This window comes from Syngnathus leptorhynchus, chromosome 17 (assembly GCF_054491065.1).
Source record: "Syngnathus leptorhynchus isolate UIUO chromosome 17, UIUO_Slep, whole genome shotgun sequence".
Classification (NCBI taxonomy): Eukaryota; Metazoa; Chordata; class Actinopteri; order Syngnathiformes; family Syngnathidae; genus Syngnathus; species Syngnathus leptorhynchus.
The window spans coordinates 516,690-532,511 of NC_141211.1; the positions used below are offsets into that span (position 1 = coordinate 516,690).

At 48.2% G+C, this 15,822-nt stretch overlaps 1 long non-coding RNA gene across 1 annotated transcript; it reads right to left on the reverse strand.

Annotated features, from left to right (window-relative positions):
- Positions 1-215: 215 nt before the first annotated feature.
- LOC147042798 (uncharacterized) lies at positions 216-12,407 on the reverse strand. Its single transcript, XR_015068766.1, has 2 exons — positions 9,654-12,407; positions 216-3,354 (listed from the first exon to the last, which is right to left on the reverse strand). It is a non-coding gene; the product is annotated as an uncharacterized LOC147042798 (long non-coding RNA).
- Positions 12,408-15,822: the final 3,415 nt, after the last annotated feature.

Consider the following 15,822-nt stretch of genomic DNA (forward strand, 5'->3'; position numbering starts at 1 on the left):
CTGCCTGCCTGCCTGCCTGCCTGCCTGCCTGCCTGCCTGCCTGCCTGCCTGCCTGCCTGCCTGCCTGCTGTTAGGATACGGATTTTAGCTATTGATCTGACTCCAAATTACGATCAACTTTAACACAAGTTTCTATGTCCTAATCCACACACTGGCGCACCTAACAATTTTGCGAGTTCGTTCTGTCAAAGAGAAGACCAGTAGATCAATCAGACCAAATTTACCAAATGTTTATTCCTAACAAAGTGCTCTAATACAGGCCTGGGTCCCGGGTCCCTCACACTAAAACTCGTGCGTTTCTGTGACCACCAAAAGACGACACATTCTTCCGGGTTGCCCAGTTTTAAAGAAACACAATATGAATATTTAAAGCATGCAAAATATTGTGTGATGATTGGTCGATGGTCATCTCCTCCCCGTCGAGGTGTCATCACTGCGGTCAGGAGTTTGGGGATTTTCCTCTCGAAGCCCAACCACCTGGACGTGGTATTGTTCTTTGATCACCGACCTCGAGGTGTTATCGTCTGGTACTCTGTTGGAATAATCTCGGGGGAAGCCTTGGCCTGCCAGACCAGGAGGCCTTATCTTTATGAGTTTACGACTCTCCTTTAAACTAAATGCTTTCTATTTGGTTCAAGGAATGTCTTTTGATCCCCGTCAGCCTTATGTTTCCTTCCTGTCCTTATGTTACTTTTGTGTTTGTTTTGTAAGGAGTCTTCAATGACAATGAGCAGAGCTTCTTTGCATAGGCGAAATGTCCTTTGTCAGTTTAAAGGGACTTCATTCCTTTTAGTTAACTGTAGCTTTGATTCATAGATTGTAGATGATCAAAATTGGTTATATACAGTTTGAAGAAGTCACATTAAAGTTATCCCATATTTACTCAATGTTCGTTTAAGGAACTGTATATCAGTTACCTTACATTTACTTAATATGTGCTGAAAGGTTTAAGTAAGGTTAGATATTATTATTATTATGTGTTGTGTTAGTTTACTAAGAAGTTAAACTTAGCAGGAGTCGGCCACCTGTGGAGAGGACAACTGGTTGGGGGAAGAAAGCAGACTGCACTCCCAATGTGGGGGTCGAGAAGATCAATTCACACTACACTACATTCCTTTTCTAATCAGCGTTACTACAGCCACTATCTCCCTTCCTTTAGTGTAGCAACGCCTCTGTAGCCAGGGCATCCAAGACATCAAAAGGAGGAGCACGTGGGGGAGGAACTCAGAACTGGCGGAAACTGCAACCGAGCCTCCCCCCAATACTAGATATTATATTGATATGATTATATGTTTAACACAACCTTGAAAAATATGTTTGCTAACTGCTGAAAGCACATTTCCCTTTATTCCCTCTCATGACCTCATTTATGAGGTCATCACCCGCGACTCTAGCAAATATCTACCAGTGCGCTATCGGTCCTTTCTTCCTCCCGCGGCTCATGTTGAGCCCCCAGGGTATATTGGCCCATCGGTGGCAACGGGCCAACGGTTTTCTCGATCAACCGGACAGTGAGTGATCTAATACATGGAACACAACAACAACCGCATAACATCATAATTGTAGTAAAAATAGCCACAGCAACAAGCACAGACATGATGAGCCCTTTCCAGTTTCCAAACGTTTTCATCCAATCAAACCAAATATCGGTGTGTACACCTGAATGATCTTTCATCTTTTTATTCAGTGTCCTTAGTCCTTCCAACGCCTTGGTCAGTCGTCCCCCTGGTGCCGTGTTGTTTGGGATGAAAGTACAACATGCATCACCAAACATTCCACACACACCATGTTCCTTAGCCAATAGCATGTCCAACGCAATTCTATTTTGGAACGCCATTAATGACGTTGCGGCCAATTGTTCATGAACTGCGGCAAATGATTCAGCTGTATAATTATCCAGTCGTTGGACATTGTAATGAACGTAATTAATACGGTCTACATTTTTATTGGGGGTGATCCATAGGAAGATACTTTCGAATCCCGAGGCCACTTGATTAACGAGTTTATACTCATCTGGTACACCCCGGGGCACTCCTATAGCGTCAATATATGTTGGATCGTCGTCGCTCAACCACGGGGCAAAACGTCTCTTTTGGCTCGCTTCAGGAGCTCCGCCAATGGGGACTCCAGGTCCCAATTGAGATTCTGTATTTCAATGGGGACAACCACCACAGGCATTATCAAAGACACGAGGGCACAGATACCTGATGCATTCTTTGGCAAGCGATCATATAATTTGTCATCACCACACCACAACCAGATGTCTGCACGAGAGAGAGGAGAGGTTACAGTCAGTGACAAATTTTTGAATTTGAAATTGAATTTCCACCATGTGGAATCTATTGTCCCAATACTTATGCCGGTCCCCTTTAACTTTAAACATGTCATATTTTGTTGAGTCACATGGTTGTCAAAAACGGGCTTTCTTTTTTAGTGAATAATTGTATGCCGTGACTCTCCAATGCCCTCTCAACTGAGGACAAACCAAACTCATTCCCTAAGCATTGAAAAACCATAAATAAAATAAAACAACCACATTTTTCCATATGTTAACTTCTTTTGTCCATGACATGAAGCAACTACAAACCGTCCATCCTCTTTACATTGGTGAATACATGTCCCTTCTCTGTCTGGTGGGGCTAAATCCAATATTTCCCTTACCTGTTCAATTTGCTTCTTCCACACCCTTCTCTGGTACTTTTCCAGTTTGTCCTGTAACGTTTGGTTTGTCTCTGTCCAATTAAACAACGTGACATGCATTTGCCAATTTCCGCTGTCACATCTCTGTCTCAAACCTCCCTGTTCTTCTCGTGAGAGCTCTTCTGTTGTGTTCACCTCAGCCTCAAAAACTACTTCTCCTTTGCATCGGTATTGTTTATAAGTGGGTAAAATTTGAATCTGGGACGTTTTCTGCTGGATAGTCTCATCAATTGTCATCAATGTCCACACAAAAAGACAACTTACTAAAAATAGCACTACTAAAATTAATTCTGAAAAATCCGAAAATCCTTTCGAGCCCTCTCCTTTACTTTTCCGTATTGCTGCTCCTTCTCCTTCTGTCACCCCCCTTTTGGCCGGGTCCGGGACACGGCCAAACAAGAATACCTTCATCCTGACGGAACAAACTCTGGGGCCGGACGTAGGTGTGTGTAGTGATACCACCGGCGTCCTTTGAAGTCGAGCTGGGCCGCGTGAGACGTCCTGGCCAAGACACGAAAGGGGCCCTTCCACCTGGGCTCCGTCCATTTTCTGGAGACGACTCGGACGTACACGTATGGTGTGAGCTGATTATCCACCGACACGTCTCCCTCCGCCACAGCTGCAGCGGTTTTCTCTCCAATCTGTGCAGAAACACTGGACACCAAAGCAGACAAATAGGACCAATATGCTGCATGAGACAAATTTGGTACCGTAACATCCTCCGGCGGGACGAGCGTTGTCGCTGGTCCCGGCATTAGACGACCTGTCATCAATTCAAACGGTGCAAATCCAGTGTGCCTGTTAACGGATTGGCGCACAGACAACAAGGCAAGCGGAAGAGCTTGGAGCCAATTCATTTTTGTTTGAGCCATAATTTTGGCCAGTTTTTCCTTCAACGTCCGGTTCATTCGTTCAACTTTGCCCTGGCTCTGAGGATGGTAGGCACAGCCGAATCGATGCTTCAAACCCAGAATTGATTCCACCTTGGCCAAGGCTTTGTTGTTAAAGTGTGTACCATTGTCAGAGCGGATCAGGGCTGGAAAACCATGCGTGGGGATGTAATGGGTGATCAAAGCCTTGATCACAGCAGTAGAATCTTCCTTCGAGCACGGATACGCCTCGGGCCAGCCTGAGTAAGCGTCAACCAACACAAGCAAAAAGCGTTTACCATTCACTCTTGTATTCATGTCGGTGAAATCAATGATCACCTCGGCCCCCGGCCACGGGGCCGGCTGAAACAGGCCGGGCTTAGGCTTCAACGTAGGACGTGCATTAAATTTCTGGCAGGACTCGCAATCCGCAACGAATCTCCAGACCACGTCCGAAAGTCTGGGATGCCACCAACTTCGAAGATGGACCATCATGGCATGGGGACCCACATGGGACGGTGTGTGTGCCTGTGATAGGACCTCTGCCATTAGCTTTCCTTCCGGAAGAGCGGGCTGGCCTTTGGGTCCTACCCACAAGCCATCCGATCGTTTGACAGCCTTTGCTGCCAACCAGACTGATTTTTGTTCCGGGGACGTGGCATCCTGGGCGGCACACAGATCGGCATGTGAGAGCGACAGAGGCAAACAGGAGTCGGGGTGTTCCCCGTCCAGGATTACTGGACCGCGGGACACCATCATGTCCGCTGCCCCGCCATACCCGGCCGTCTGTTTGGCCAATTCATCAGCTGCTTGGTTTCCCCTGGCCACTAAGGTGTCAGCTTTAGACTGTCCAGGCACTTTGACAACGGCTACCTCGCTCGGGTATTTCAACGTCTCGAACAGCTGCATCATCAAGTCCTTGTGTGCAATCTCTGAGCCTCTGGCCGTTGTGAACCCATTCTGTAGCCACCCTACCAGATCGATTAAGGCCGCCGACACCGCATAGGCGGAGTCAGAGTAGATGGTCACAGCCTCCCCCTTACACTGCTCTAGGGCTAATACCAATGCAAAAACTTCCGCCGCCTGGGCCGATTGGCGGGTGGTGAGCTTCATCACTTTAAGGGGCTGGAAGGAACCATCCCTCCACTCGACCGCCGCCGCGGCCGCATGGAGGGAGCCTTCTTTGTCTCTCCAACAGCAGCCATCTGTGAACACCACCCGACCGTGCCCGAGCGGAGTGGAATAGAGGTCAGGTCGGACTTTCGCCACTGTCTGGACCTTTAACGCACACTCATGTGGACCCACCAACAATTGATCAGCCATGTTCACTCCGGAATGGATATAGTGGACATTTGGAGCAGTCAATATTTTCAACAACCGTGTTTGACGCAGCGGAGTCAACGTGAATGCTGCTGACGCGACAAATGAGGATACTGCATGATCAGTCAACACATAAATGGGATGGCCCATTACTGTGTGAGCTGTCTTGAGTAAGATCTTTGCCAGGCCAGCAGCATATCTGGAACAGTCGGGTTGTCGTTGCTCAATGTTGTCCAAGGGGACGCTGCAATACATCAGCACTGCACGTCCATGCTGCATTTTCTGGTACAGAGCTCCATTCACAACTTTTCCTGAAATGGAGACATCTAAATGGAAGGGCAGAGTGTAATCAGGAGTGGCCAAGGCTGCAGCAGAGGCCAGCTCCTGCACCAGTGATACAAAGACCTCAGCAGCCTCCGGTGTCCAGACCAGGCAAGCCTTGAGATTCCTGGCTCCCTGTTCACGGATCAGGGTTCGGAGGACACCGGTTTTGTCGGCAAAGCAGGGTATGTAGTGTCTGCTATAGCCGCACAACCCCAGGAATGATAGCAGCTCCTGCACAGTGGCGGGCCTTGGATGGCGGAGGATGGAGTTTCTATGCTCAGGCGACATGGCGAGGCCACTAGGGGTCAGCACCCGACCCAGAAAAGTGACCTGTTGGCGACAGCATTGCAGTTTCTTTCTCGACACCTTGAATCCTTTCTCTCCTAACCACAACAACACTTTCTTTGTTCCTGCAAGACACGCCTTCTCATCCTTTGCTGCAATCAACAAATCATCAACATACTGCAACAACAAAGTTCCATCCGGCATTTGGCATGGTTCGAGGAGTCCCTTGAGCACCTGATTGAACAAACCTGGCGAATTTTTGAATCCCTGCGGCATGCGAGTGTATTGCAATTTTATCCCGTTGTAGGTGAATGCGAACACGTGCCGCACTGAGGGGGAAAGCGGAAGACAAAAGAAAGCATTGGCCAAATCAATCACTGTGAACCACTGGTAGGCAGGATTCAATGACGCTAGGATCCGGTGCGGGTCCGGCACAGGAAGAACAGGAGTGATAGTGACATCATTTACTGCTCTCAGATCATGTGCCATGCGCCATGTTTTCCCATCTGCCTTCCGCACCGGCCTCAGCGGTGTGTTCCATTCGGAACACGACACTTCCAACACCCCTGCGTCCCAGAGGCCACACAGAGTGTCTTCCATGCCTTGGTCCGCTTCTTCCGGCCAACGATATTGAGGCCGTTTGATAAGCCGCGTCTCATCCATTTGGAGATCAATAGGGGCCACTGAGTGACAAAATCCGACATCAAATGGACCTTGGGACCAAAGTGTGTCGGGCAAGGCCGCCAGCATTACTTCAGCGTCCTCATGGTCAGTTAATTCCCTACCGTGTGTGCGGGACACTATCGTCATCTCCAGCAATCCTGTATCTGACATGGGTTGTTTAATTTGGTATGCATTCTGAGATTTAGACCAGTACAAATTAGGAATGTAAGTTTCCCGCCAATCAGTCTGTTGCAACAACCGCTTGACCATTGAGCCCAATTGTCTGGCCTCGTGTCCTGGGGCAAGAGCTAGGGAAATGTGTGGCACCCCTTTTTCTGTCATTTTGAACCACTGCATTTGTTCATGTGTCAGCTCAGTTACCGCTGCAACTCCCTCTTTACCAATCAAAATGCATGATGAAATTAAATCCCACATGTGCCCTTCAATTTCTTCAAACAAATCCCGATATACATCATCACTTTTTCGGTCATAATATAGAGTGCAATGCAAAGGATCAACAGGTGGGTGGTATGGCGTCAGTGAGCAGATCCAGGGTTTCCACAGTTGGTAGGTCGAGAACACACCACCACCAGCAGGGGTCTCTGGCTCCAGCCTGGCCCAGTAGATGGTTGCCGTTTCTGCTTCTGTTGGTAGGGGCGCCATCAGCCACTGACCATGTTGTTGTATTTGTTGTGAGCACTGGATGCTGATGCCATCTGGAAATTGAATAATCACTCCCTCTGGCCCACACAGAATTCTGGCTTCAACGGCTGACAACAAGTCCCTCCCCATCAAATTGATTGGGGTGTCCGTGGAATGGATGTATTTGTGCCAGAGTCTACACCCCGTCCGGGTGATCACAGTCTCAAGTGGTTTGGTAAAAGGCAGAGTTTGTGGTTTTCCCGAGAAGCCGACCAAAGTTGTTGTTTTCTTTGACAGTGAGGATACAGGAAGGGCAGTGTTTATTGATGAATATGTTGCGCCTGTGTCCACCAGCATCTGCACAGGTTTTCCCTCCACTGTCACATGAAGCATTGGCTCCGCCGGGCCGCTGCTTCTCTGGCTCCCCGGGCATCCCTATTCGAATTGTCCACACCAGAGATCATCATGTTGATAGTACTGACCTCTGTGTGCTTGTGGCTGTTGCCAGGGTCGTCCACTCGAGGGAGCTGTTCGTGTTTGTTGTATCGGCTCCTCGGGTTGATGTGGCGGGCCTCCGGCTGGACGGCCGGCTCCGTGCGGTCGATACTGCGGGCACTCTCTTGCCCAGTGATCGGTTTCGCCGCAGATGTAGCATGCGTTGGGCGAATGGTTTTTGTATGTCGCCCTCCCCGGGTAAGCAGGTGCACTCCCTCCCCGGCCTCTGTATCCGCCCCGGAACTGGCCCCTTCCGCGTCCCACCACCTGAGGAGCCTGTGACATTTGCATTTCCTTTTTCTGTGATTTAGACTGTCTAGCTTCACCATGCATTTTTGCCAACTGTAATTTCAACAACTGTTTGGATAATGCGTCTGTCTCGTTATCAACTTTAGCTTGTGACTCAGTAAACATTCTGCAGTGATGCAAAAGATGACGTTTAAATCGTTCCTCGGCACAAACCAGAATGTCAGGGTCTGACATTAACTGCTTCTTCACATCTGGCGGAAGTCCATCCACCAGCGCCGTCCGGAAGAGCACCTCTGCCTCGTGCGTGAGAGCCGGATGGCGACCTGTGGTTTCAATCCAACTCTCCACACATGTTACATAATGTTGGGCAGGTGACATTTTCACATCATAAGGAAACATAGTGGGGGCCAAATCGGTGGGTTGTGGGAAAGTCATTTTAATGTTTTCAAACAGGGGCGCTGCTACTTGTGGCAAGGGCACCTCCCTCCCCAGTCTCGCTGTGCCTGCTGCTTCCTCAATCGCCTGCAATTGCACTAGGGAGCATGCTCCTGCCAACATCTGTCGCATGTCACCAAGTGTACAACTCTGTCCACTCATTAGAGCCAAAAACTTGTTCAGCCACACCTTGCCTCCTCTGTGTAGTGGGGGCATCTTTTCCATCATCGCAGTTACATCACGGAGCACCATGGGCTCGTAACGCTGACCATCCGCTGTTGCCACTAGGGGACACATCAACTCATTTTTCTGAACCTCTGCTTGTATCATCTGTCCACGAGTACTCCGCAAATTATATTCTCTCCGTGTCTGGCTCTCTCCCTGTCCGCCCTTTTTTCTACCATTCAGATTCGCGTACTCCAACATTTTCCTCTGTTGCATCACAACATCATCTTCCTCCTCACCGCTACTGTCCCGCTGTGAATGCTCCTTCTGTCTCCACTCGCTCTTCGCGTCTTGTCTTATTTTCTCAGTTACCCATTTCAACATCTGCGCTTCCTGTCTACGCTGCTCATCAACTTGATCAAGTTTCTTCTTTAGCTCCTCGTTCTCGGCACTTAGTCTATGCCCACCTACTCCTTTCGTTATGTTGGACGTTTGAGGGCTCGGAGCGGGGGTGGAAGTGTCCACGCGGGACGCCTCCTCCTCCCTGATCCGTCGCCTCTCTCTATTTACTGCTTGTTCAATCAGTTGTACAATACTTTGATCCGCCCTTTCACCTTCGCCCTCGACATCCACCACCAGTCGGCCACCCAACGTCACCACTGGAGCCATCACTCCGGGGTTGCCGTACGGCGGCGGTCCAACAGCAGTCACTCCGAGTGTGGGGGCACTCGGGGGTGTTGCATCATGCAAAGATGGATAATGCCCTTGTATTCAACTCCTTTCTTATCTATTTCCACCGCTTTCTCTTCCACTTTGGCATGTATCGCATACAATTAAGAAATCTACTTGCCATGTACTTCTCATCACCTTCAAGAGTTAGAGATTTACCGTTTTTTATTTCCTATCTTAACTTGGTATTTTTAGATTTTTCCAATTTTTTCAATTTTTTGTTTTACTTTTTTTTTTTTTTTTTTACTTTTTTTTTTACTTTGAGGATCCTCAATGCAGGATTAAATTTACCCTTCAACAAAATTACTAGCCTGTGTATTACGGTTGGTTTTTGCTAGTACTGTTTTTTACTGTCAATTTATCCTACCATTCACACTCTCAACGCACACACACCTCTCATCACACACACTATCTCACACACACTCCTATCAATTTGGGGCATTTTGGATGTTTTAGCGGTCTGATCTCTCACAGAAGGAACTGTTACCACCGGATGTTTTCGGGAGAGCCTCACACCTCCCAGGATCTCAAAAAAACCTGGCTATTTGAATACGCTCGTCAACGTACCCTTGTCCGCCACGACTAGGCTAGGTCCCGGACCTATTCGTAATACGCGTAAGTCCCTGACTTTACCGTACACGTCACACACGTAAGTTCCAAACTTATTTGCCGTATGTATCTCTTGCACACTTTATTTGATCTGAACAACAGTCTCCTCTTAAATTTCCTTTTTCAATTTGCAGAATTTCGACTTATAGTAACAGGTATTCTGCTTACCTTATCAGTGATGAGCGCTCAGGGTTGAGGAGACGTTGTACCAGCTCAACGTTGTGCACCTTACTTATTCCAAACGGTTCGCCGACCGAGAGACAGCGTCCCGGACGCTGTCCGGTGTCCTGGATACAGACCACGAGTTGTCAATTACCCTTCTCTCGACATCACGTCGGGGTCACCAAGAAATTGTTAGGATACGGATTTTAGCTATTGATCTGACTCCAAATTACGATCAACTTTAACACAAGTTTCTATGTCCTAATCCACACACTGGCGCACCTAACAATTTTGCGAGTTCGTTCTGTCAAAGAGAAGACCAGTAGATCAATCAGACCAAATTTACCAAATGTTTATTCCTAACAAAGTGCTCTAATACAGGCCTGGGTCCCGGGTCCCTCACACTAAAACTCGTGCGTTTCTGTGACCACCAAAAGACGACACATTCTTCCGGGTTGCCCAGTTTTAAAGAAACACAATATGAATATTTAAAGCATGCAAAATATTGTGTGATGATTGGTCGATGGTCATCTCCTCCCCGTCGAGGTGTCATCACTGCGGTCAGGAGTTTGGGGATTTTCCTCTCGAAGCCCAACCACCTGGACGTGGTATTGTTCTTTGATCACCGACCTCGAGGTGTTATCGTCTGGTACTCTGTTGGAATAATCTCGGGGGAAGCCTTGGCCTGCCAGACCAGGAGGCCTTATCTTTATGAGTTTACGACTCTCCTTTAAACTAAATGCTTTCTATTTGGTTCAAGGAATGTCTTTTGATCCCCGTCAGCCTTATGTTTCCTTCCTGTCCTTATGTTACTTTTGTGTTTGTTTTGTAAGGAGTCTTCAATGACAATGAGCAGAGCTTCTTTGCATAGGCGAAATGTCCTTTGTCAGTTTAAAGGGACTTCATTCCTTTTAGTTAACTGTAGCTTTGATTCATAGATTGTAGATGATCAAAATTGGTTATATACAGTTTGAAGAAGTCACATTAAAGTTATCCCATATTTACTCAATGTTCGTTTAAGGAACTGTATATCAGTTACCTTACATTTACTTAATATGTGCTGAAAGGTTTAAGTAAGGTTAGATATTATTATTATTATGTGTTGTGTTAGTTTACTAAGAAGTTAAACTTAGCAGGAGTCGGCCACCTGTGGAGAGGACAACTGGTTGGGGGAAGAAAGCAGACTGCACTCCCAATGTGGGGGTCGAGAAGATCAATTCACACTACACTACATTCCTTTTCTAATCAGCGTTACTACAGCCACTATCTCCCTTCCTTTAGTGTAGCAACGCCTCTGTAGCCAGGGCATCCAAGACATCAAAAGGAGGAGCACGTGGGGGAGGAACTCAGAACTGGCGGAAACTGCAACCGAGCCTCCCCCCAATACTAGATATTATATTGATATGATTATATGTTTAACACAACCTTGAAAAATATGTTTGCTAACTGCTGAAAGCACATTTCCCTTTACTGCCAACAAAGCAATGAACGTTTTCCGCAAACAAAGAACCCGCAAAAGAACCCATACAAATGACAAAGAGAGCTAACGTACAGTAAACAAAACAGTTGCTGCTAATCTCGTAGCGTGCGGCGGCTCAAGGTTACTTTGTACATCCCGCTCCAGTTTACGACGAACAATCCGATGGATGTTTGTTATCCCAAAGTGGTTTTGCGTATCTTAACATTAGCACTTAGCATTAACAACGACAGCAAAGCTAAAACGATGACCAGAGAGTCGTATGGGTACGCAAAGTTGAAATCAAATGAAACAAACACACTTGTTTGTTGTCCCCCCCTCCCCACCCTAAAGACCGTAGGGAAACATTGGGACGACTTAAGCTGATTTTAAACGGCGCTTTTTGATCTCGTCGCGTGCGCGTTGGCGCGGCGCAGCGGCCGATGATTAATGCATGATCCCCTTTCATGCACTTCCCCTCTTTCCTCAATGTGAAGCGCGGCATTAATATGTGAGTGTTTATATGTTTATGCTCTCTCCACGTCTTCTCACGGCCTTGAAATATGCTGGCGGGGAAAAGAAAAGATCAATCGGAGATCGGTGACGCTTACTGTGCTAGCGGTACGTCATCTGTTAGCAGGACAAAGAAAAGCAAGCGTTAGTATGGGTCTCAGGACAAGGTTGGTGTGGTTTGGAAATGAAAATGGGCCACGACGGCACTACGCTGGCTGCTCGGATCTCTAAATGGTCCTTTTGGGACGTTTTCGGGGGCCCGATCATGACCGGCGGGCCTGGCCGTTACCCTATGAATTTTCAAAAGATTGACTGACCTGAGTTGTGATTTTTTTCAGGCAATGTGACTTTTTTTTTTTTCCTGCTGTGCCTACCAACTTTGATGTTGCTGAGTCACACTGGCTTCAATTTGCGACCTGGCAATGGCAAAAATGACCATTAAATGACTGGTCAAACCAAAATGGCCGACTTTTCCAAAATGAAATGAGCGAGAGCCAAACTTCAAATTCAAGTAGCCGACCGACTTCCCGTGCATTTTCGGGCATGGCTTCTTGAGGCTTTTTTACCCAAATGGCCGACCTACGGCAGCAACCGCGTGCTGAAATATGCAGACGACACGACTGTGGTGGGTCTGATCACCGGTGGCGACGAGACTCACTACAGATCGGAGGTCGACCTTTTGGCCGCTTGGTGCAGGGACAACAACCTTCTGCTGAACGTCAACAAGACCAAGGAGATTATCATTGACTTCCGGAAGGGTCACACCCACCACCTGCCGCTGACCGTCGACGGAGCTGTGGTGGAGAGAGTGAGTAGCACCAGATTCCTGGGGGTGCACATCAGTGAGGACCTCTCCTGGACCACCAACACTGCGTCGCTGGCGAAGAAGGCCCAGCGCCGCCTGTACTTTCTGCGGAAACTCAGGCGGGCAAGTGCTCCTCCCGCCGTCATGACCACATTCTACCGTGGCACCATTGAGAGCGTCCTCTCCAGCTGCATCGCTGTGTGGGGTGGTGGCTGCTCTGAGTACAACATGAAGGCCCTGCAGCGCATAGTGACCACTGCGAGTAAAATCATCGGGGCTCCACTCCCCTCCCTGAAGGAAGTTTACGCCTCCCGTCTCACCCGCAAAGCGGCTGCGATTGTGTGTGATGAGAGTCACCCCGCTCACTCTTTGTTTGTACTTCTGCCCTCTAGGAAGAGATACAGATGCCTGCGCTCCCGCACCACCAGACTCAGGGACAGCTTCGTGCTCCAAGCTGTCCGGATCCTGAATTCCCTCCCCCCTCCACCCTCTGCTACATGACGTCCTGTTCTTTTGCGCTATGATCTGGCTGTCTGCTATTAGCGCGCTTGCTCCATTTTGCTGCTCTTATTTGTCTATTTATTTATTTATTGTTTATTATTTGGGTTATTTGCTTATTACTTATTTGTTGCTCTTGTCTGTTCGTTTTTACTCTTTGTGCTGTTTGATGTGCGTGTTGTGTACTGTCTTGTCACCGTGGGACGGTGGGAAACGTAATTTCGATCTCTTTGTGTGCCTGGCATGTGAAGAAATTGACAATAAAGCGGACTTTGACTTTGACTTTGACTTTTGACTTTCTGTCTTTACAGGCACGCACGGCATGGCGTCTTGAGACTTTTTTGTGCCTTTGCTCATGACACACGTCGCCCTTCCATTTCCCGTTACGTTTCCAAATGTGCACTTCATCCATAACCATCGGCTGCAGTCAAAACAGCAATGACACAGCTCTACTGTCGTGCACTTTCTTTATGGCCCCTCTCGCACTAGGGATACAAATCTATGAAGTGAAATGAGGATGGACGAGGAAGGTGAGAGTCACGGCGCCGCTAATCGACCCTGGCGGCAATCTATTGATCGCCATGGCAACACCCGGTGACGGGGAGATAAGGAGCCATCGCTCTGCTCTTCAGCCGCCACCTCGCCGCGTCACTCAGCTGGCCAGCCAGCCAGCCAGCCATCCAGCCAGCCGTCCAGCCAGACAGCCATCCATCCAGCCAGCCATCTAGCCAGCCAGCCATCCATCCAGCCAGCCATCCATCCATCCATCCATATCCAGCCAGCCAGCCAGCAGAGGCGTTCAGGCGCACGCAATAGAAGGCCACCGGTGGCAAAATTCCTTTCAGCTAGAGCAGCCATCGGGGACGGGCTTTCGACACCGTTTGGTATGAGCAAAGGTGTGCATGCTACCGAGGTGACGCTGCACCGAAATGGATCGCCCGCTGTCGGGATCCAACTGGGACACGTGTTTTCCACTCGCTGCCACGTCGAGCTCTTCTTGCCGTTCGGAGCGCATCTGCGTGCGTTGATGGGATCACGGCCGCATCTGGATAATGACGCGTACGGAAGGTCCCGCTAAGAAGGAGCCAGATGAAATGGAGAGCAGATGTCAGGGAGTGGAAATGTTGGTCAGCGGTGTCACCTTCTGTGATCATTTTATCAGGAGAAAAACGTGCATGGGTGTGTGAATGACTGGAAATGGCCGTAACGGGCTTTCACATGATGACTTTTGCCTCCTATGAAATTAGGAAGATATCGTTCCCAGTCGATCAAGACAACGTCATCAAAAGCACATCCTTGTGAGCCAACGACTAAAGTTATTTATTTGTAATTCACGGCACTGATCCGTTCCTGATTAGGATGGCTCACGCTCTGCCGCCGCTGCCGCCGCCGCGGCGACCTGCCGTCTACCAGGCTGAGTTGTGACAATTCAATCTGTTCCGCGTCTTCCGGCATGAATTATAGATGAACCCCACTGCCCCCCCCTTCCCGAAATGCTGAGAATGAGGTGGGGGATTTACATTGATCGAGCAGCCCTTCACTTTATAACCCATGTCACTGGGCTTCAGGCGGGGAATCGTGATGGTAAAAAAAAAAGTCGCCCGGTGGCCCGCTCGTGATTGACGGCTTAGCGCGGGAAGCCATTAGCCGCTTTGTGTAATCAACAGTCAATTCGCGGTGCAACGAGTTCAACTCAACAATATAGAAGACAGAATTTGAAGGAATCACTATTAATGCTAATGGTTAATTCACAACAAAAATGAAGAAATTCAATCCAAAAATCGATACACACGTCAAAAGGTGCCGCAATGCATTGAACAAACGTCTCCAGATGATGTCATCAATGGGAATCGAAAAGACAAAAAATGCTTTGAACACAAAACGTTATATTTCGGAACAGACTTGTTTGTCATGTAAAACACTGCCTGCCACCAACAGGACTTATTCAGCGACGACAAGCTACATATCGTCATACTCCCAAAATGATTGTTATCGTTCCAATTGGGATTGTACATTGCGTGCATCGTTGTCCAAACGCTAATCTAATATGCTAAAAAGTGCACCGCGTCAGATCGTCTTCTCCTCTCTGACCTCAAAAGACTTTACACGGGAACATTGTCATCTCTCCGCCTTGTTCGGCGCTTCACCACTCGGGCGCCAAAACGGGGAAACAAGAAGCCGGAGAAAAATGACAACGGCCGGCCCAGAATGAAAACCATCAGAGTAAAGACACGCACAGGGAGAATACGAATGAAGCACATCCCAGTTGCTCATTGCCGGGGACGCAGCTCCAAAGCGCTTGCCATTGATTTGCTGTTCCCTTCCTTCCTTCCTTCCTTCCTTCCTTCCTTCCTTCCTTCCTTCCTTCCTTCCTTCCTTCCTTCCTTCCTTCCTTCCTTCCTTCCTTCCTTCCTTCCTTCCTTCCTTCCTTCCTTCCACACAACCAACTGCGCTGTCATTCTTGACACTTTTGCTCTCCCATATTTTTTTTGCCAATGCCACTCGAATTGATTTTATACGGTACTTTATAGAATGTGGGTTACGCCTGCGCGCATAGCAGGGTTATTACGGGAGCTCGGGGGAAGTTCCATATAGCTAACTTATAGCTGGCCTGGCTGTGTGTGGCAAGTGGACCTTTGATGCCAATAAAAGCCAGCGTGTTGCTCAAAGGTAGTTTGCCTCGATCAACGTTTCATTTTTTTACTATGTTCCTCCCCTCTTGCGTGGCAACCACTTGTTGCATTTGATAACTCAAGTAAAACAACAGGTCCTGTTTTATTTCGTCATGAACCATTTCTTTTAGTCATTGAAAATGATTTGCAAGACATGAGCAATTGTTGCTTGAAAGCTTTATTTCCAAGGTGCATTTGAACGCAACATATGACGGATTCTTTTTTTGTTTT